General features: G+C 31.2%; 1 pseudogene; it reads right to left on the minus strand.

Moving 5' to 3' along the window:
• The window catches only part of LOC133173602 (peroxidase-like protein), a 37,711-nt pseudogene extending 16,554 nt beyond the window's left edge, over positions 1 to 21,157 (minus strand).
• Positions 21,158 to 25,322: the final 4,165 nt, after the last annotated feature.

The raw sequence follows: 25,322 nt of genomic DNA on the forward strand, positions 1-25,322 counted from the left end.
AAATTATTTGAATCTAAAACAAGAAAATCTAAGAGGCTTTGAAAAGAATCCACTTTCACCAAAGAATGTGTATCCTTTTGACTTCAGGCAAATCATAAAATGAATTGGAATCATCAAGTATGACGTCTTTTTCTGAGAAATTGTTTTTACAATTCAGGATATGTTAATAACACATTGATAGCGTCATATACACATGTATTATTTGCACGACTTTTACTCGACTTTACTTGGTATTTTTATTAATGTACTACAGTGTGGGTGAATTAAAAAAAAAGACCAAACCCATATTTTTCAACCTGCACAAAAAGTACAGACAATGGGAATAAATTTCTACGTCTCTTATATGTCTTTAGATAGTGTCTAAATATCTGCCAAGTATCTCATTGATATCTCAATTCACAAAAAAGTTATGCCAAAAAATGATGCTAAAAAATATCAGGAGTGCAACACCTTTTGTGAAATTTTGAAAATTTAGTATATTTTGAAGATCTGTGAAATAAATAATAATGGTTTATGGTGGAAATATAGACTTGAGTCAAAGTATTGAGCCTGAAATGTAGACTGTAGCAACTTTTGTTTGACCAAGTTGTGGTCATGGCTGATGTTGAAAAAAATGTTATACAATGTCAGGAGTGCAACAGAAAAAATGCAGTGTTACCAAAAAAAACATAAATTTTAAAAATCTGAAAGACAATTAAGTCAAAAAAGAATTTTCAAAGTGTAAAGCAATATCTGATATACAATTTAAAACTTTCAAAAAAAAAATGTTATATAAAACACAAGCAGCATTAATGAGTATGTGTGCATACCCAATAATGTCAGGAGTGCAACATTTAATGTTTTGTTCCCCAGCATGAAAAAACTTTTATCAGTATATGATTTTCTGATTTTTATTTTTGAAAATAAGACACATTTTTACCAAATAGATTTATCAATTACAGGGTATGTCTATGTTTCAGGTCTATATTTATATGATCAGGGGTGCAACACATTTTTATAGATTCAAGTTATATGATGAAAAGACTTCCACTCATGCTAAGATATATTCTTACAAACAAAGATTCATAGAGGGTTCCAGTAAATGTTCAACCAAGCTTCTTTCTTTACTCCTCACTAAGATATTAACAGTAATGAAGGGAAAACTTCAAGAGTACTATGCAACAATATATTCGAGAAGTGGTGTAAATCAGATGTGGATACTTAAAATTCCAAGGAACTTCTGGAAAATTTGAAATCACAAGATTTTACCAAAATCAACAGCTTAAAAACTTACGACTTTTCAACTTAATACACAACCATTCCCAACGATAAATTAAAGTCCAGGCTTTTATGATATCATTAACAGCTACTTTTTTAATAAAAATGGAACTCGTAAATTTACCTACCTTGTCATTGGTCATTTGCAAAATTATTTTGTTAAAAAACACTCTGATTGTACACACAAGTACTCTGAAGTTGACATTCAAAAGATGCTTGAGTTTCTGATTGACAATATCTATGTGGTTTTTGGAGACTAGGTCTTCCAACAATCTATTGGAATTCCCTGGGTACCAATTGCAACCCGTTATTAGCAGACCTTTTTTGTATTCATATGAAGCAGAATTTGTCCAAAATCTTATACGTGAAAAGAAGAAAACACTTGCTGTGGCCTTCAACTCGACATTTAGATATATCGACGACGTATTGTCAATTAACAATGGTTATTTCTATTCTTATGTCGATACGATATATCCCGGTGAACTTGAGATAAAAGATACCACAGAGTCTGACACATCTGTTTCATATTTGGATATTTTACTTGAAAAAGACGTTAATGGTAATCTAACAACCAAGCTTTATGATAAACGTGATGACTTTCACTTTTCAATCGTCAACTTCCCTTACATATGCAGCATACTCTACGTATGCACAATTTCTAAAACGAGGTAAATTATTGACAAACAAGTTGATGAATCAAAAATATCAGCAGTCTTGTTTAAAATCATTATTTCGTAAGTTCTATGGTTGACACAATGACCTTGTCAGCAAATACAATTTAATTATCATTGAGTCAAATGCTGACTGACGTTTTTCATACTAATTGTTAGGTCATTATTTACACACTGAATTGTCGACGGATTTTTCCGTTATTTCCCGATCATGACAAGGAGCACACGGCGGGTGTGACCGGTCGGTTGGGGATGCTCACTCCTCCATGGCACCTGATCCCACCTCTGATGTTTTGGAGGTCCGTGTTTGCTCTGCTCCTATTTTGTATTGTTTAATGGACTTTTGAGCTCAAATACTGTTCGTTATATCCATATATTTCATTCTTTAATTAATAATGATCTATTTGAATAATTTTGTACTAAATTATTGACAGTTTTATTATTAAAACCCTTCTCTTTTTCAATTTTATCAATTCAGATGTATTTTTTATCTTCTCTTTGATTTTTTTTTAAAAATGTGAAAAATAAACACACTGAAAATTGTTATAAAGTTCAAGTAATTCCACCTCAACTTCACTGTAACAACAGAACAAGTTCTGATATATAACTTTCGCTTCACGATTGTACTTTAAAGACTCCCATGCTCTTGGTCAGGAGTGCATCATATACTAGTATGTTAGAATTATTACTGATCAAATATGAATAAATAAAAAGAAAAATTGATAAGTAGAATGTTTCTGGTTGACCTCAGTTACTTCCTTTGTCCTGTGAAGGAAAATACACTATAAAATTTATTTTATCTTCTAAATGTATATTTTATCTTATATATATATATATATATATATATATATATATATATATATATATATATATATATATATATATATATATATATATATATATATATATATATATATATATATATATATATATATATAATTTAATTTTGTTTGTATTCTAGCCTCTGATTGGTTAATATCCAAAAAGGAATACAAATTATTTCTGTATAACCTGGTTTGGTATGGGGACACACCCCCCTGACAACCAGGTAAATCGTCTGTATCCATGCAATCCTCTCATTTCCAGTCCTCGGGATTCATGGAAAATTCCAGATTTAATAAATGTACCTTTAACTTCAAACAGTAACTCGGATCTTACCACATGTAAACAAAAAACATGGCTGCTAGGACTATGTACCAGTTTTTACCTCCCCTCGCTTCCCATCACTTCCGTCACTAGGGTTGTATTATTGAGCGGCAAATTTGAACTAATAAAAAGCAACGAAATTTTACACCCAGGGTTGTTTAATGATTTTAGAATTAAATTATAAGGAATGACTCTAATTCTTGGCCAAATTATTCGAGGATAACCTGGTTTCGGTCAGTTTACGCTGTTTTATAATCCGCTTCGCGGATTATAAAGCGTAAACTGACCCAAACCAGGTTATCCTCGAATAATTTGACCAAGAATTAGAGTCATTCCTAAAATATATATATATATATATATATATATATATATATATATATATATATATATATATATATATATATATATATATATATATATATATATATATATATATATATATATATATATATATAATTATAAAAGAAAAAGAAAATGCACAGTTTCCAAAATTCATTTAACACAAGCGCTTTCTGGATTTAACAATCTTTCTTCAGGTGTACATACTTTGAACTGATTTGTTTTGCTTTTTATAAAACCACGGATACACACCAATATCTAAACTTCACCTCGTGTCATCCTACTCACACCAAAAGGAATATTCCTTACAATTTAGCCAGAAGAATTTGTACGATTGTAAAAGATACAGATACTAGAAATCGAAGGTTGACAGAACTAAAAACATTTCTTCTTGCACAACATTATCCAGAAAATCTTATCCTTTCTGCCATAGAAGAATCCAAGAAAATCCCGCAACATATATTAAGAACGACCAGAAAAAAAGGACAAAGATCCCTTCTTAATCCCTTTTGTAACAACATATAATCCAAAACATATTAATATATTCCAAGAGGCGAAAAAGAACTTTACAATCATCGAACGGGACAATGATCTGCAACAACTTATACAGAAATCGGACTTAATTCACAGCCAACGACAACCACCCAATTTAAAAAATTATTAACCAGAGCTAAATTCAACTCCATTCCTGAACAATACACAGTATCAAAATGCGGTGATCCCAGATGTGGTACCTGCCTTTATATACGAACAGGATCCTCTATTATTTTCAAGTGTGGAAAAACATTTTTTGTAAATGAAAACATGTCGTGTAAAACCAAAAATCTTCTTTATTGTATAACTTGTAACAACTGCGGAGAGGAATACATCGGTCAAACCGGATCCCAATTAACCGACCGCATGCGCGTCCACCGTCAGCAAATCAATAATCTGAGCATTAGAAACACGCCATGCAGTGAGCATTTCGACATTTGTTCTCAAGGAAACTACTGTGTCTTTCCATTTTATAAACTTAGGAACGATTCAGCCGTAATGAGAATAGTGAAAGAGAAATACTTTATAAATCTATTTTCACCAAAACTGAACAAACATTAATATTTTGATAAGTTCATGTCTTTTTTGTATAATAAATTTCTTAAATACTTTGTTTATTAAGACTGAGAAAATCATGATTTATTGTACAATTCAATTTTCCCGAACTTTTACGTTATACTATGACGTCATGGATTTATTCCTTCCCTGCAAAGACACTCATGACGTCATAGCTAACGTTACCAAGCAAAACAAATCAGTTCAAAGTATGTACACCTGAAGAAGGATTGTTAAATCCAGAAATAAAAGCGCTTGTGTTAAATGAATTTTGGAAACTGTGCATTATCTTTTTCTTTTATAATTATTTTTACTGTGTGACATCATCTTTTAACTACCGTGATTTATTTATTGAATAAAAGTGATATTCTCTCACAGTGTGAAAGGATACCAAAGTGATATTCTCTCACAGTGTGAAAGGAAATCAAAGTAAGTAAAAAATAATTTCTGGCCTGTCATAAGATAGAGATATTAACTAAGCATCTTGATAGAGCTAAAACTGCAAATTTCTTCCCAAATATGTTGCTAAAATCCATGCTATCGCAGCTATGTAATGTTTTCAATCACATAACTGCAGCGCTAAGCTATGACGTCTCAACCGCTCAACTATGACGTCAAGCCTATGACAGTGTTAAGACAAGACAGAGGCAAAGGGAAAATCAAAGAAAATGTAATAAACAGAAAATTCAATGTTTTGTAGATGAATATGGAATTTATTTCACTCGTGAGACAGGATTTTTTTTATATTTTCACTCGTGCTTCGCACTCGTGAAAATATCAAAAAGTCCTGTCCCACTCTCTCTCTCTCTCTCTCTCTCTCTCTCTCTCTCTCTCTCTATATGTAATGGATATATGCCGAATATTGTTCTATATGTAAAATTATCAGACTGTTTGAGGCCCGTTAGGGCCGAAAACAGTGATAATTTTACATATAGAATTGTATGAGGCATATATCTTACTTAAAACATTGCTATTTAATTTCCAAAAGTTACCTGAAGGAGTCCGATAAATACACAATACATACACAATAGGAGTTCAGGCATCAATAGTTTTCTACCTGAAACCATCTAATAAGTAGACAAAAGAAAAGAGAAAGTTTTTTTTCTTTGGAGAGTAAAACCAGTGAGTGAACTCTTTTGTTTCATTTATTCATTCAATGGCAGTCGTTTGGCTTAGCAGGAACTATGGACAGTGGTCAAGTGATGAAGGATTTTTTTTATGATTCCAAATATTTTTTTTTTATTAAGTTATTGTTATCACTGCCGTCCGATAATATCTTACTGGACTCTTAATTATTATTATCGGACGGCTACAGGTAAATTTTTAGACTGCAAGAACAAAGACATGACGTCACAGCAATGTTTTAAATATATCTATCTATCTATCTATCTATCTATCTATCTATCTATCTATCTATATATATATATATATATATATATATATATATATATATATATATATATATATATATATATATATATATATTTATATATATATATATATATATATATATATATATATATATATATATATATATATATAGGGAATAGTTCAAAATAAAAAGCCAAGTTTAAATACTTTCTTGTGTTTTAATTCTGAAGTATTGGACTATAAATATTGCACAATTTTGTTACCACTTGATGTTGCCAACACTTTATGAATTTTTGTGTTCTGTGGTTTTAGTTTTCAAATTTTCTGCAGTCAGGAGTACAACAAAACTGTTTTATGATTGTCAATGATCTTCATCTATCTTTACTAAAAAATAAATTGAAAAAAAAGTTTGATACTATTTGATGTTTAAAACATTATGTCTGCCGACTAATTACCGGTACAGACATTTTACAGTCAATTCAGAGAATAGTTTTCATCAATTTAACATATATTTTCAAATACAATGTATAATTATTACACATTGCAAATAATCATGTTTTGTGGTCTTGAATATATGAAAAATATGCCGTAAATGATAAAAAATATTAAAACAAAGAACTGATTTACAAACTAAGAATGGGTCATTGTGTGTTATAATTTTTAAAACAATATTAGATAAAACTGGATATCAGTTGTCAGGAGTGCAACACAATAATGCAACATAGGGTCACTTCTAAATCTAATATTTTTTGTAAGAAAACTTGTATGTCAAAATTCTCTTTTGGCTTGATTTTAAAGAACTGACTTAAATGAACAAAAAAAAAATGAATTGGGGGATTTTTTTGTTTAATATTTCTTTCATATTAAAACTTTTCAAACCAGAATAGAAAAAATAATGTAAAATAACAATCAAAAAGCCAAATTTCTTCCACATATACAAGAGAAGAAACTCAATCAAGGTTTAGATCTAATCATTTATATCCCTAATACAATTTTGAAGAAAAAAACTATAATTTCTTTTGATTATGTATTTTAGAAAGTCTTTTAGGATATAGTGATATTTTCTTTTTTCAAATAAAGTTTTGCTAATAACTTTATCCAATTGTCTATTCTATTGCAACTTAAGGAATTTTAACTAGAATGCATGTACAATATGATAATATAAGTGAAAAATATGTTATGGGTAGTTGATTTTTTTCCAAAAATTTCAAATTAGTGGTCATTTTTTTTTAATTCACCCACGTATACATATAAATAGATGGCATAGTCTTTCGTGAAGGAGCGTGGTTGCGTTGAAGCACAGAACTGCCAGGTTTTGACTAAGGTGTAAAAACAATAAATACAACAAAAAAGTTCATGCAAAAATAAACAATTCACAATATTGCTGATTATAATGAACAGCATTTTTTCATGATGTGTTCAGTAAATCGAACTTTTGAATAGTTAAAGGACATGGGCAACGTACTTTACAAAATTGTAATCTACTGGTTATTATCCAGGATACTATCACTTTATAATCATAGTACCATCAGATGTTCATAGCCAAAAAATCAGCATACATTACCAGGGGTTTTGAAAAGATATCAAATGATAAAAATCCTTCTTTTTTCATTAAAGAATATACAAAAATTACCAAATATATCATTTTAGCTGAAATTTCCTCAGAATTTGTTCTAGAGGAGGTAAACAGTATCATAAAAGTCGAAAACTTACTGGAACTCTTAAATTACAGAAAATAAGAAAATAAAGTCCAAAATTACGTTGCGCAGTCGCCCGCGTGGCGCAGTGGTTAGAGCGTCTGCTCTATAGTCGCGGAGTAAGGAGTTGATCCTTATGTCGCGGGTTCGAATCCCACTGTGGGACGTGGAGAACGGTCCTTCGGATGAGACCGTATAAACCGAGGTCCCGTGTCGCAATAGGTGTTGGCACGAAAAAGATCCCTCACTGCTCAATGGCCCTAAGTGCTGAGTATAGGTCAAAATTTGCAGTTCTCCACCGGCAAGTGGTGCGTCTCCATATGAGTGAAAAATTCTCGAGAGGGAGGTTAAACAACAAACAAAACGTTGCGCATGTCCGTAAGGTATTACTGACTACAGGCTACTTTTTCTGAATTTGATCTTATTTCATGATCTTACACAATATGATCTCTAAACTTCAATCATTAGCTATAGGCCCGAACCAACGATTTTGAAAGTTGTAGTGGGGAACTTCTGAAAAAAGGGATATAGGAATTAAATAACTCAATATTGCATTATCATTTGCATAATAATGTATTTCTTCAGTTTTTCTAAATTGTACCAACTATTTAAAATTCGCACAAAGTATTTTCTAAATTGTACAAATGATTTCGAAAATGATTTTTCTAAATGTGACATAAATGATTTTCCCCTGCAAAATTGAAAAGACACGTATACGCCGTGGTATTTTATTTTCTTTACATATTTTATTAGATATTCATATTATACATTTATTAACAGCAAATTTTTAACTCTAAAGCATCTTATTTGCAAATAAAACTTTTTTTTTCATTTTCTATGAAAAATTGGGAACAAAATCTTATAAAATGATTAAGAGCTAATTTCGGCCTTTCAATGCCGAAACCATAGTTTAAAAGGGACGTCTTAAATCTATTAAATAAAATTCTGGTGTGGCATTCCTCCTTAAGCAATGCTAAATGCTAATAACATTTTCACCCTTTATTTTTGTATAATCTTACGATTGTATTGCTTGCTTTTGTAATAACCTTAGAAACAGGAAGCCTTTTTGTGATTTTGCAATAAACTAAAGGAATGAAAGTAAACAAAGAAAACTAAAACTAAATGGATAGTTACTTGTTCACGAATGAAACTGACTTTTGATTATGAAATACAATTAACAGGAAGATATTTTGAATTCTTTATGAATTTACTGCGCATAAACAAAATCCTGCAAAATGTTGTGAATACATTGCCCATAAGTCTTTTTATGTTTATTAATCAACAATGAGCATACATACTCAGTTTTCTATACATAATTTTATGAGTGAACAAAGCAAGTGTTTGTCCTGTATAACTTCACTGAAGTTGCTTACATTTCATTTGTTTTAACAACATACCAATCTTGGGAACTAATCCCACTTTGTTTATGAATTTGAAGACAAGCTCATCAAGCTCAAAAGACCATTGGAACAATAAAACTGGGAGCAGAGCACACACGGACCTCTAAGAACATCAGAGATGGGATCAGGTGCCATAGAGGAGTTTGTCTAAGCACCTGACCGTCACGGTAGTTCAGTCGGTAGAGCGCTCGCTCCGTGACCGGAAGGTCGTGTGTTCGAATCACGGCCGCGACTGACTTAAGTCGATAAACAAGAATGGATATGGGGTTACCCCATATCCAAGATATTCGACTTTTAAATTACTCAAATTTTCACTGTGCTCAGCTGATCTCTATAAGAAAAAAATGCACTTGTTATGAAACTAGTTCTTCGATCCGTAGCAAATACTGTCAACAGTCTTGCGACACTAGCAAACAATGAACACATCTGTGATTTCAAGACCAAATAGTGTCCTGTCTGACATATTTCATTTTGTCAAATAAAATCTGCAACACGTGCTATCAGAAAGTCAATCGCATATAAATTCGTTTTTCGTTAGTCGGAAAGTCCCGAGAAGTTGCGATTGCAGCTGTTATATAACCACTCCGTCAGTAAACAGTTAAAAAGAGAAACAAGAACCACACACACACAATAAATGATTAACATTATCTATCATAAGAAATTGTATAATAATTAACGAAGAATAATCATGAAAGTAATGTAGTTGGTGAAAAGATTGTCAATCGAAGAATGACCTACATATTTTCGGGGAAAAGGTTGAGAATAAGAATACTTCTTATCTACATTTCTAGGTATAAAATGATTTTCTAAAAATCGTTTTACGTTAATTTTGTTTTCTTCCATGTATAACATACTCATCGATATTCTAAACATTTGTTGTAATGTTGTATCTGCTGATCATGAATGGACTATATTTTTTCAAAGCAAATGTGTGAAGAGTACCTGGCTTTAGTAATATATCTTGAATAGATAGTATGCACTGATCGAATATATTAAAAATAGGTAGCAACTGTTCCTTCGCCAAACTTTGAAGTAAAAGTTGCGGGTCCTTCGGATGAGACCTTAAAAAGCGAGGCCCCGTGTCACAGTAGGCGTTGGCGCGATAAAGATCCCTCACTGCTCAATGGCGTCTCTATATGAGTGAGAAAATCTCGAACAACATACAATCAATCAATCGAAGCATTTTCTAGTCTACTTAACGATAAACATTTACATAAAAAACGCTTTCCAGCAACGCTCAAAATCATTTGTGTATCCCCTAAAACCAATAAATACTGATATAAATGTCTATATTTAAAAGGTATCCTGTTTACTTTACGTTTTTACTACTTCATTTGACGAAGGAGAGGCTGCTTTGATTAATTCTGAAAGAGAGGACTTGTGCCTTAAAAAACCTCATCAACAAATTCCCTGTTGCTTAACGAGGTTGGATCCTGATTTTTAAAGTCTTAAACTTTTTTTTGTCAAGTATATTTTTAGTTTCTACACACAAAGCTTAATTAAAAATAAAAACAAAAAGTTGGGGTCAATATGCTTCTTTTGGCGCTACAGTACATTTAATATGACCTTTTTGCACTTAAATTTGTGTCTTAATCAAAAATCACATCTTCGACGTTTTTCCTCCAATGTTTTTATCCAAATAAATCATGGGGCAAAATAAACTATAAGTCTATTTTAAAAAAGTCACATTAAAATTGTGACTAAGAAAAAGTTTCAAATTGCTTCGCAAAATCAATTATTTGACCTTTCTGCACTCACAAAATGTGATTTTTCTGGCATTAAAAATTTAACAAGCAAGAAAATTATTTTAAAGTCTTTAACTTTTGCTGAATTTAAGCAGATTGATCAAAGCTTTCTTATATATTGAGAAAAGAAAAACAAAAGTGGGGGTCTATGATGTAAATTTTTAGATATTACTAAAAATGTGTTAATTTTATGTTAAAATTGGCTCAATTTTTTCCTGGACTTTCAGAATATATTTACTATATCTGTCACAATATAATGAAAGAATTCAAAAGAAATAATTTGATAGATGTTTCAGAACTAGCATAAAATATCTCACAGCAAAAAACAGCTCTGTTTGCAACCAGCATAGAAAAATAGGAATCTAAACTTAACAGTACTGTATATATTTCAAAGGGAAAAATTGATCATTTTCTTCTAAAAAACCTTCCGCCACAAAATAAAGTCCCTGACTTAATCCTATTTGAATGGAATTAAATTGCGGTTTTTTCATTGGATGTAGGTTAATTTGCATTTTAGAATCCAGATTTAATGTTAGAACTTAAAAATGATGCAGAATTTTAGAAATTAAGGTCCAGACCAAAATCTGCTCAAAAGCTCAGGATCGAACCTCCTTAAAATGTCAAATGATCTGTCTTTGACATATCTTTTACTTAACATAAAAATATTATTACAATTTGTTTCTGGATCATATTGAAATATTAGTAAATAATTGGGGAAAGAGTATGAACAGTTATAATTGGACAGCTATGCTGTTGCTGAATGAGACTTCAAAACCAATTTTATTCGTTATTCAAATTTTGATTAAAATTAAAACACCTACCGGTAGTTTTCTTTTCTTGCTTTATAGTCGATATTTTAGCAAATAAGTTTGTAATTGTACAAATTAATAGAGATAGCAAAAAAGATGCTTTTGAAATACTGTAACTTTTAGCCATCCTTAAAAAAAAATTCCAGATAACACAAATTATTTTGAATAATACAAATAAAATCAAGGATTTACACACCTTCATGTCGTGTTTTTTTTCCTGCTCCCAGTCCAGATTTTCATTTAGATGACAGGGAAGTATCATATTTGTCTTTAACCTCCAAAAGGAAGAAAAGCTAGAATATAGGCGGATCAAAGAATCTTGTAAAGACGAGGAGATATTGAGAACTAAATAGTGAATGGAATCTCTGAGATTACATTTTTTTCGAGAAACCGTCCTCCTTTGATTTAAACCGGACGGAAAAGCGCGTAAAACTTAATATTCTGGTATTTCAATTTTAAAGGATGTCTTCTATTTACGTAAACCGTCTTCACGTCAGCAATACAATAGGGTGACAGGGCATTTAAGAAAAAATAACAAATTACATGTATGTCAATTTCCATAATGAATAGCAAAGAAAAAAAAAATGGCCACCAGGAATGAAATATATTTGTAACCAGAAGAATTTGATGAGATTGTAGCTCTACACCTTCATTTTTTAAAATTAGAAGAGATAATTCCAAACTGAAGCACTTTAAAAGTTTTGAATGCACATATCTATATATTCTGATGATTTCTACACAATTACCAACTTTAACTGAAATCAAACCCAAACATTCGAAGGAGTAGCATTTTTAAAGAATTTCAAAAAATCTATTTTAAGTAACCATATCAACAAAGTTCATCGAAATTTTAAAAAAAAATATACAGGTAATCATATTTTAAGTAACCATATGAAACTTTTTTCATTAAGAACCGATTAACATCATTGTCAATATTGTTGTAGTATTGTGGTGTTCCAAGTTTCATGGGAATCGAAATAAAATTGTAGGAGTATCAGCATTTTGAAAAAAAATGGCTTCTATTTCATTTTTAAATATATCATGTGTAAAATGTTTTCCACTGTAACATTACTTAAAATGAAGCGATGTAATAATATACTACAGGAATTTTTAGTTTGAATATTCATTTGATACTGCCTTTCAAGTTTGTTCAAAATAGGTTTTATATTGTTGAGTAAAATTCAAGTATCTTCTCATTTTTGATTAAAAAAAATACGAACTAATTCTTAACAATGTTTAGTTTATATTCTTTACAAAGATATAAATACATTTGAAAAGTACTGTATTGTATTGCATTGCATTGAATTGTATTGTATTGTAATTAACGTTAGCTGCAGATCTGTAAATGGTTGGTCTGTAAAATTAGGACGGACCAGTTGTGTTGGTACCTTGTATGCTTGTATACAAAAAGTCTACTTTTTTCAAAAGAAGAAAAAGAAATAGAAAAGGGATCAACCTGGATATTGTAACCCTATACTATTATGTACTCTGTAAAGCTTACTTTAGTCTACCGTTCATTGCATTCTATTCTGGGTTGGAAGAAAATTAAAAAATACACCATGAATTGTACGTCACAGTTGAAATTAAATAAATATTCTAAGACAGTAAATATAACGTATGAATCAGATATTATTGAAACAAGGAACTTTTAACAATTCTGCATCACAGCAAACAGACTCTAAGAAACAAACGCATCACCAGTCCCACAACCATTCGCAAACCCATAAATAGATATATTCTTCCTCAAAAAACCACAGTGACACTTCGCGACGAGGCAAAATAGATCCTTGGAAATGATGGAGTTGACTGGGCAGTTATATATGTTTCCAACAAGGTTTCCCTTTTTCCTCTCTGTAAGTGTATCCTGAAATTTTACAGACGATTCATATAGTTTGAAAAAAAAACACTTTTCCTCCATTCGTGTGTTAGAAACCAGCTTAAATTTACTTTTTTGTGTAGGATATTGTTTGTCTCCTTTAAAAGGATCAGTTTTTTACTGTTTCTCAAACACACTTTTCACCCCAGTCCTTGAAAAATATATTGTTCTCTTGGATACGTACATGTATCGTTGTTTGTAAATTCCCAAACTTTTTTGATTGATAACCTGACTTTCAATTCCGACTACTATAAAATCTCTCACTGGAAGCAAAAAACTACCACAAAGAGTTCAAATTGGTATGAAATTAACAAAACTGAACGTTTTTCTTTCTTGGTAACCATAGCAACAATATTACAATAAAGGTTAAGGTCATATTAAGCGGTCAAAGGTCAAATATAGTGACGTCATCTACTGAATCTTTACATTTTTTGCATTTGATTTATTAAAAATTGAAAATTTAATCTGGGTTCTATTTCAATTATTCTGTTGATTTTTTGTAAAAATTGAATTATACATTTTCTTTAAAGAGGACTTAACGTGTGGCATATTTACATGTGAATTTTCAAATCCCGGATATATGTATGTTCTATTTTTTTTTTTTTTTATCACATTTTACTCAAATATACCGGTATCAAAATATTTTACTAAATTTTAGTACAAAAAGGTTGCCTTTATAAACAGCATCACACAAGTTTGCAATAGATCAATTGGTTATTTTTAAATAATGCACAATTTTAGGTCGGCTGTGTGAATTCGCAATCTTCTTACAGGGGTCTGATAGGGCATATTTCAAATTAAACTATGTGGGCAAAATATGTATGGTTGAATTTCTTTCATTATATATATATAAAGAGAGATTTTGTATCCTAGAACAAAATATCAAAGTTTGAACAAAATTGAATTTGAGGAAAAATTTGGCCTATCTATTGTATACTACCTTAAGTTCTATCAGGTAAGAATTCAAGGTGAGTAAGATAGAATGTTTCTTGATTAAAAGGTAACTAAAAGTCTTCAAGCAGCCCAAAGATATTACTATAAACACCTGAAATGTTGTTTCCATGGCTAAACTAGAATATATCTATAAATCCTGATTTTTAATCTGTGTTACAGGGCCTAAAAAGATATTTGTTATTCCTTTAAAAATTGTTTCCTATTTATATCTACACTGAAAAAAGTCTAAAATTTCAAATGTTTTACTGAGCGGTGCAAAAAAAAAAGAAAAAAAAAAAAAAAATCGATGTCAGACCACAGAGAATGATATCGGACCTGTCGATGAGATATTGGACTGCTTTTTTCAAACTGTGGGTGGGATCAGCTATATCATATTTGCATCCGTTGATGTCCGAATAGTTACGGAATTGACAGAGTTTGAACCACAATGCAGGAAAATGAAATTTACATCATGAAAGTCAACACAAGATCCCCCCCCCCCCCCCTAAAAAAACGTAAAAGGTATAACAAAATATTTATTGATTGTATTCTCGGCAAAATGCGTTTTGCCAACCCCTCGAACCAAACTGTTTACATTTGGCTTAACGGTATCAGGCAAACATTTTGATTCTTGGGTCTAACAAAATGCATGTTGCCTCCGAACCCAATCAATAAATGCATAATATTTGAGAGTCTTGATTTCCCATGTCTTTCCTTAAGATAGTTAAAATAGTATTACTAGTAATCAAAACATAGCCCCAAATTTTGAATGACCACACTGTGTTTCCCTGGTAACCATGAAAGTTAATTTTGGATACAAATACATTTCTATAAACTTTTCACAGTAAAGTCAAGTATTTCTATTGTTTTTCTTGTGTTTGTGATATGTTTCTGGAACTTAGGGGATTGAAATCTGAGACAATTGACAAATTATGTGATCCAACTTTTTGAAACAAATTGAAAACAGGCTTTGACGTTATATATTTAGCTGAAATCCATCTTGGTACTGATGCATCAATATTCAGTGTTCCTATCAGTTTCAGTATGTAGAGAGAAGTCTGTCATCCTTTCTATAATATGGAGGGGTACCCATCCCTTATCTGCAACTCCTCCTATACCACTGATTAAAATTTAATATGACTTCCACAGAATCTTTATTACATAATGCCATTCTGCACCCCCTATTTTACTTTTTGATCGGACACTTATTTCGGATCTCACACAGAAAAAAAAAACATCGACTTTGCCATTATAAACATATGGGAGGCGGGGGTATCATTTTGTGATCTCAGTGCTCACAGTTCCTCTAGTTTTATGTGGTATTTTTAATGCCAGATTTCGATCAGAAACAGATTTTATTTTTGCTTTGATTTCTTCCATTATTTGATTATTATTCTGTAGATAATTAATTCAGAGATCTTGTAAGGATGGTGTTGTAAATAGGAGAGGTAGAGATTTGATTGACATGTGCATAGGAGACCATTTAAGGTTGTTGAATGAATGTTTGATGATGTGTAAGGAAATTTTGCTTGTTATACCCCGAATGGCTCTAGTACTGTTGATTATGTAATAGTATCTGAAAATTGCCTACATTACCTGTTACTCATTGTAAACTATCTATGGTAACAACATCTAGATTTCAAATTAAAAAGAACTTTGACTGGATTCATATACATGTTGTTTTGCCAAATTTTCACTGGTCAAATGACTTGCCAGAAAAATTGTATCCCAATTGTTTAAGTTTTACGAAACGTGATACACCAACAAAAAGCACAGGAAATTGTTGATGAAATAGCTAAAGTTTTTTTCTGAAATTTTGACAAAGGTCTCATCCCAGACACTGAGTAGGAAAAAAAAACCTTCAATAATCAAACAATCAACCAAAAAATGATTTAATAAGGACATTAGTCATTTAAGTAAATTAAGATTCAGTTTCATTAATTATTGGAAAGTTTATTCTTTGTATCCCAATGATTCACTTAAAAAAAAGGAAAAAGAAACTATAACAGATCGTATAGAATTTACCCCCCACCCCCCCACCCCATGACGAAAGATACTCGTATCTAGAAACCCTGCATAATTTTGACCCAAAACATATTCATCATGGAATGGAAATTCATCAATGACCTTTCAAAATATGAAAACATGACCCCCCAGCTTGGTATTCTCATTGTAAAAACCTAAACAATACAATATAAAGGACGGATTTCAACATAGATTGAAGGAATTAGATTCTAAACTTTCTGAATTAAAAAAGAACATTAGATTTTTGATTACTGAAGGAGAAAATTCCGCAGCATTAAGTAAATTAAAATGTAAAAAAAATCTGGGCTGGACAGTATATCTAATCATAGCTTAAAACAGACCAGCATGTACTTCTTCCTGATGTTAAAATATTATCAATTTATTTTTCTCTCATATCATTTATCCTACCTTTTATGCTTCAGGTAAAATCACAACAATACACAAATCTGACATTAAATCAGATCCCAACAGCTATCGAGGAATCACTGTTACTAGTGCCATTGGTAAAATATTTAATAGTATCTTAATGATAGATTGGAAAACTACCGGCAGGCATAGGAGATCTTTTTAATAAAATTATTAAGAAATTAAAATGTTTGAAGTCAGCACTTGTACAATTCGATAAACCATTTGTTTTGTATGTTTTAACACCTGTCATTAGAGAATATTGATCGTTTTTAGCATTTAATATGTATGTCAAATGTATCCTGGGTTTCATTAACTTAAAAATATATATTCTAAATAATTTCTTTAAAGCAGAAGTGGCAATGAAGTGCAAGTTTTGAAGAGTTGTTATTTTGGTTTTCTTAGTCTTAAGGATGTACAAAACATCCATCCTCTAAAATTCCTGTCGTTTAATTTTAGTTATATTTGTATATTTTATATATTGTTATATCCACTATGTGTATGCATTTTGGACAAAATCGATCGAGTCATGTTTGTACAGGAAGTTCCAAAAGTTACGTATACCTCCCTTTGGCTGCTCACGAGGAGAGGAAAATTTTAAGCAATACCCTATAAAATTCTTGATTTCCAAAAACTAAGATTAGGCTATCTGTCAAATTTCAAAACATTAAACACACAAATAAAGTAATTTTGCAGAGGTACACATCGAAAAAATAGTTTTGAAGAAAGTGAAATGCTATGTTTCATCTTAGCCTTGAAAAATTTACAATATTCCATCTTTTCCATTTGCATTGTAAAATTTTCCATTTGTATTATATAATTTTTATTTGTATTTTATAATTTTCAATTAGCATTGTATAATTTTTAATTTGCATTGTTAAATTTTTATTTGTATTCTATAATTTTCCATTTGTATTCTATAACTTTCCATTTGTATTCTATGATTTTTCATTTGAATTGTATAAATTTTTATTTATATTCTATATTTTCCATTTGTATTGTAAAAAAATCATTTGAATTGTATATTTCTCATTTGCATTCTATATTTTCCATTTGAATTATATAATTTCTTATTTGCATGGTATAATTTCTTATTTGTATGGTAAAATTTCTTGTTTGTATTCGATAATTTTTCATTTGTATTGTATCCGAGGATTGTTTATTTATTTCGTTAGGGAGGATTTCATTTTTTTACATTTAGCCTGTATCGTGTTGAAAATGAGCGAGAAGTTCCGGGTGCTCAAAGCAAACTGGGCTCCAATATTTATTTGCGTGCATGTTAGAAGACAGACGGCCATTTAGATGAAAAGGGATCGAGAGCTGGCAGATGGCAAATAAATAGTCTGTCCTTAGAAATGTTGTCTGGGTAAATAAATTGTTTGATCTTGACTGGTGGTACCTCCCCCCAACCCCCATTCCCCACTCCTACCCCCAGGAAATGGAGTTTTCGGGTTTGGGCAGATTTTATTCTCTTTCTTCTTCTTCTCCTTGTCTCTGGTCATCTTTGATCTTGGACATAAATATTCTCCCCTGCAAGAGCATGAAAATAAATAATCTGATTTGCCAGCCCCCCACCCCTTTGTGAATTACATGACCTTCGCTTAGAATCCGCGCAAATAGAGGAGCCCAGTTCACCCGAAACATCTCGCTTGTTTGAACACTATGCCACAAAAAGACTAAAACTTGCTCAATGAAATCCTCCGCGATCGTAACGATAAAAATAAACAATACCCAGGGATATAATACAAATGAAAAATTATCGCATACAAATAAGAAATTATACAATACAATTTACAATGCAAATATAAAATATAGAATACAAATAAAAAATTATAAAATACAAATGAATCTTTCTACAATACAAATGGAAAATATAGAATACAAATAAATGTTATACAATCCAAATCCAAATGGAAAATTATAGAACACAAATGGAAAATTATACACCCCAAATAAAATTCATATAATACAAATGAAAAATTATACAATGCAAATGAATAATTATACAATACAAATGGAAAATTAAGAATATGAATAAAAATTATACAATTTAAATGGAAAATTATACAATACAAATGGAAAAGATCGAATATTGCAAAGTTTGACATGCCATATTTTCCATTTAAATAATTTTTTTGGGAAAGAAAATTATCGTTTAATTTTGAAAAGAAAAAAATTTCTCCAAGTAGCTGATGCCATTATATCTTGATTTTTTATCATAATTTTTGAACGACTAGCTCTGAATTTAATGCGGAAATCACCAGTTTGCCGCAACTATTGTATATATACGAGGGATGATCAAAAAGTATGCGAATTACTTCCATACAAGAAATAGAATTAGGTTTCAGTGTTCATTACTTTTTAAAGTAGTACTCTTCAATTTTAATGCACATTGGAAACCGTTCTGTCCATGCGCGAATCATGTGATCCAGTCCGTCACGTGACATACTCCACAGAAGCTAAAAGATTTTTCCGAGTCTTATATTTCTTATCATGCAAGTTATTTTTTTTTTATATAACAAGAACAGTCCATTTGTCAAAAATGGCTAAATCTCGGCAATAGGATGGGTGGATAAGGATATCCTTTCCCAGAATGAGCATGATGACCATCACAACCCGGGTCCTCTGTCTTAAGAGCGTTTTTTATCCAATGTGAATAAAGTATGGACGCCTTCTTTTTATCATATCTGATATGTTTAAAGTCGAAAGTAAACGATAGTTTAGGGATTTAATAATCATATTATTGTTAAGATAGTCAATTCTTTTTCTAACTGTAACTTGGCGATCTTTCATAACAAATTGCTCAACTAAGGACACATCTCTTGCCCAGCTTGCTTTCACTGGGGCAACAGAACAAACATCATTTTTAACCATCTGCCTTCCTTGTCTAAAATAATAAATCCAATTAATGATTGAACTTCTGGCAAGGTTTTTGTCTTCATAAACCTTGTACAATTTATTTTAGGAATGATTCTAATTCTTGGCTAAATTATTCGAGTATAACCTGGTTTGGGTCAGTTTACGCTTTATAATCCACGACTGAGTCAACTAGTTTTTGTCACAAGTCATCTACATATTGACGTCATTTTCAATATTGCGACGTCACAAACATGGAACGAAACATTACATATGATGTGCTATTTATAGAACATGTGTATGACTATATGTATGCCAACATAGGGGCTTGTCTTCCGGATTGTTAAATATAAAATAAATTTAAAAAATTTTGAATCTTCTTTAAATACAGTATGATGCAATATATATTCGGACAAGATGGCGGCGTGTTTACATTCGATACGAAACTAGGTCAATTCTTGATTAGAGATATTTCATTAAAAAACATGAAATAAATAATAAAACTTACCTAGTACTTTGTGAGATGTCCCTTAAGTCTAATTACGTCCATTAATCTCCGGGGAATAGAGCGGTAGAGGCATTTAATGAAGTCTGGGCTTATCTCTCTCCAAATACACTGGATTTTGCGAAAAAGATCATCTTTACTCGCAATCCCCCAAACTCGTCCCTGTAGCTTTCTCTTGATCAGCAACCACAGACTTTCAATGATGTTTATATCTGGACTTTGGACAGGCCAGCTCATTGCAGTCATTCTATTTCTGTGCATAAATTCCTGGGTAGATCTCGCACGATGTACTGGGACATTATCGTCCTGCAATATATAGTCAATGGATGGAAAATGGCGAGCTATAACTGGCCACAGATTGTTATCAAGAATGTCTTGGTATTTTTCAGCGTTAATATTTCCATTTACTGCCATGATGGTACCAATTCCATTCCAAGTAATACACCCCCAGATCATGATCTCAAAGCATGGTTTTGAACGGCGCTGAGTCACCAAATCAGGCCTCCATCCTTCACCCCTCTTGCGCCAAACATGTACCCTTGAACCACGTCAAATGACAATTTTAGATTCGTCCGAAAAAATGACTTTCTTCCAAAATCCTTCAACAGTTAACTTTCGTTTTTCCCAGCACCATGACAATCTTTTTTCTTCGATTTACCTCCCCTATCACCAGTCGATACACGCCTTGTAAACCCATGTTTGTGTAAATGCAGCTGTAAGGTACGTTTAGATACTGCAATGTTCCTGTTTTCTTTGAATTTGCTGGTAATTTCTGCTAGACTGTCCCTCCTGTTAATTTTTACTAACCTTTCTAAGTATCTATAGTCACGATCTGTCACAGTAGGCAGTCGACCACTTCGCGGGATGTTTTCTGTTGAACCCCTCTCTTCAAAACGTTTTTTCAGTGATCCTATATCGTAGAGTGGGATACACCAAGAACATCCGCCACATACCTGACAGTTTTTCCCTCATCTAGTAATTTCTTGGCGATTTCTTTAACCTCACTACTGAGTTCTTTTCCTTTTCTACCCATCTTACTTTCAGCTGTCAAATTTTGTAAACAAAGCAGACGAAAACAAAATCAGACGTACCACCCCTATATACATAAACTCTACGTATATAGGTGTGGTACGTCTTTTTTAAACGTGGTTTTTCTTGACTGAAAGTGTCAGAATCTCTATTTTATCAACTTTTAAGTGTATTTAAAGAAGATTCAATTTTTTAAAAATTTATTTTATATTTAACAATCCGGAAGACAAGCCCCTATGTATGCCAAATTTAATTCTGGTCTGAATTGTGGTTCTGTAAATACAGAGATAGTTCGCGAACTTTTTTTATCACCCATCGTAAAAGCTTTCAGTAATTGTATGAAAAAGGTGAAGATAACAAACAATGATCAATCTAAAAAAATCAATAAACAATACAATTCTGTGAAAAGGGCATAAAACATGGACCCCGGGAAATTCCAGAGGTGGGATCATTTGTCTAGGAGGAGTAAGCATCATCTGTGGACCGGTCATGCCCGGATAAGATAAAAAAAAATGCTGTGGTATGATCACGAATACAATTTACATATGAAATTAATTTAGGGGATAATCTTTCTTTTCTTCTTTTTTAAGGGAGGGGTTAATGCAAATGCGCAAATAATCAAGGATAGGATATGGTATTCATAAAGTCACCACAATCCCTCTAATCCCATTTTTTCCTTTTAAATACATGGGGATCGTATCGCTTGTCATATTGACGCTTAATGATTAACGTCAAATTTGACGTCACGTTACACATTTAATTTAAATCGCAAGCGTTAACCAACCCACTGTGCTGTATGTCTTTAAGGCTCAATAAAGACCAAAGTAGCAGAAAATCGCAATTTTTTCAATCTTTTCCATCCGTTACCATGGCAACCAAGACACACAGCAACACAATTTTTTTGGTATAAATGTATTTGGTATCAAGCTTAAACAATGAGCAAAGCTTTATTAAAATCGATGACCATGCGTGCCAATCTAATTATCGCACCATTGCCAAATCAGTAAGGATCGGTTTATTTTAAAACCAAAGATTTTCTTTAAAATCTAGATGACATAATCTGGTGTCTACCTTTATGTTGCCGTCCAAATTTTGCTATTTACCGTCTAAAGAAAAATAATCGCCGATATGTGGTTGAAATACTGCCGACTCGGCATTAAACAATAATCAATCAATCCAAAGAAATAGTGAAGGCAGACACGTGACGTCCGTTAGCCAATGACAAAGTCATTATTGTCCGAGGCAAAACAAAAATAAAAAAAAAAGGTTTAAGTGCTTACAAAGAATACCTCTTAAAACTCTACAGATATTTTGTTTAAAATGAATATTTTGTTTCTAGTGAAGTAATATCAAATCCACATATCAAAGAATATTTTTTTAAAAAATCAAACTGTTTTCACATCCCTTTAACATTGAGGAAGGCACTACCAGGATTACAATGTCTATTTAATCGCTCAAGTATTTTATGACTTTGATTTTCCCATACTTCCGTTCAGCCACATACAATGTGTCATCTTCGCTCACGTTTATTCCTACGGGAAACTTTATAAAATGCTTGTCGATGAGCGATAAGAATTTTCCGTCTTTGTCTATTATATGTATACAATACTGACGGCTTGGCCAAGATCAGGTGCCCATTTCCAACTAAATGGTGTTATATAGATGTAACTCTTTATAGTTACATCAAATCTAAATGTCTTTTTTGCATTGCAAAGATCAGAATGAGAGCTTTCCATTGGTATATAATATCATATATATAGTATCTGCATTTTTGAAAAAACAACAGAATAAAGTCAAAGATTCATAATTTTTGAAGCGTTATGCTATTGCACTTGATTTTTTACATTAATTTTTAAATAAGGGTTAATAAAAATTATTTTGAATGAAACATTCCAAAGTAAATGCATTTTATTAAAGAGAAATCATTCTGGTTAAGTTTATTTTTTACAGAAAAGAAAAAGGATAAAAATTGTGGAAATTATGAATAAATGTGTGCAGATATACCTTTGTTATATAATTTAAGATTTATCAATGTTTGAATAGATGCATAATTTCTATCAAAAAGAGCAAATAAAATTTGTTTAAATTTTTTTTATTTAACTTAAGAAAACAAGTACCATGAGAAAAATATAGTGGTTATATTGTAAAATGTGTGTGCATTTTGTATTTTATTTTCAATACTTGTCTAATATTTTGTATAGTCCGTAGCCCCATATTTCATTACAGTCTGTGTTCAACAAAAGAATGTAGAATTAATCATGCTCTTGTTTAATATTTTCTCAGTCACCAGTAAAGTAAAAAACAGTAATGAATAGCTTTTGCGCTAACACCAAAAGAAGTTATAGAAGAATGATTGGTGTCCGTAGCCCTGTATAGTCCGTAGCCCCAATATAATAGGTTCCAGAAAAAGTTATATACATTATTGATACAATAACTACAATACAAAATATATTTATTCGAACAATTGCAATGTTTTTAAATACAAATGCCACTGTAATTAAAAATAAAATATCTGAAAATTAACATTTTTCAATTAAAGGCTTGCTTCTGTAGTCTGTCCTGTTATGTTTTGGTCACAACATATTTCTAAATATAAATGATAAAAATTTCCTTCTTGTGATACATACTATCAATCCATTTACAATGATAAGCATTGGAATATTTTTAAAGGAATATTTAGCCACACAAATCCTACTTACAAAAGGGCTATGGACTCTACAGATAAATCTAGCAAATTTACAGACCATACAACAGCACTTCTGTATAAGCAAGAGATTTTTTTCCTACTTGTATCTACTGCAAAATGGGGATCCAATTGTTTATTAGTTCTCATCGACCAGTCTTAACATCCCATTGTGGGATTTGATCCAAAAACATAAGGATCAACTCCTTACTTTGCAATTTAGCACAAAGTGAAGCCTTCACTCTTATAATTGCGCCACCCAATCTACTTGTCACTGAATTGTTAGTTTAAAAAAAAAGCATTGATTTTTTATGGATAAATATTGTACTATTATTTTTTTTTTTACTTCAAATGGTCAATCATGTTTTGCAATTTATTATTTTTTTTTAATTACACCATATGGTTATGATAAATTATATACTGATCCACCTTTTGAATGACCATCTTGAGTTATATGCATTACATTAAATCGGAAAAAAAAATAAGGCAATATAGTCCGTACCCCCTTCCCCCACAAATCATGCCTTGATTTATTTTCAGCTCCTGTTGTTTTTATTCATTATAGTTTGAACACCAATTATGCTTTAATTAGTTGAACTGGAATTTCATTTGGCATTGAAAGTACATAGTACATTAGACAATTGATTTTTAAGTATGGTATTATAAATACTCAAACTAAGTAGTGTGAACTGTTATAGAAAACCAATGAATAAAAAATTGCCCAAAATTTAATTAAACAGTTATATTTTCTTTAAGTATTGTCCACAATAGAGATGTTTAACGGTATAGTCCGTAGCCCCAGTGCTCACATGAAATTCATCCTTCTTAGATGCTAAATTAAAGCTCATTCTTGGTCTTTAGATGGTTTTAAACAATATTTTATTATTAAAACACCAATAACATGTAATTCTGACAAGTATTATTTTGTTCTGACTTTTTATATTTTACTCTTATTGTGAATTTATATAAAGTTTTTGTTTTATTTTGTTAAATTTCACAGGATTTTGTATAAATTGATTTAATATCCAAATGAAAGCATTTATTAAACATGTGTGAACTCCAAGATGATAATTTCAACAAATATTTACTGAAAAAAGCTACCATTTTCCTATGGTCTTTCATTAAATGAAAATACTATATGTATTGTCCGTAGCCCGAGGTCTTAAAATAGTCAATCAAAAAATAGCTGAAATTTTCATACCCATATACAGTATCTTTAGAAAAATTGAAAGTACATTAATGTATTTTTATTTCAAATGTCCAAATATTAAGAGTAGAAAAACGCTCAAAGATTAACAAATTTACCCATGTCCTTTATATACTGTAACATTTAAATGGAAATGAATAATGTGATTTTTTTTGCTCAGACAATATTTTGTGAAGAGTTTGTATTTGACTTATACTTTTTTATTCAGTTGAATATGATAGAAATGAATGTTATACCTGAATATGTATAGTCCGTAGCCCACTTGGGTCTCTGCTATAG

The sequence above is a fragment of the Saccostrea echinata genome, unplaced genomic scaffold, assembly GCF_033153115.1.
Source record: "Saccostrea echinata isolate AGI-Se365-2 ecotype Australia unplaced genomic scaffold, CSIRO_AGI_Sech_v1 ptg000056l, whole genome shotgun sequence".
In the NCBI taxonomy this organism is placed as follows: Eukaryota; Metazoa; Mollusca; class Bivalvia; order Ostreida; family Ostreidae; genus Saccostrea; species Saccostrea echinata.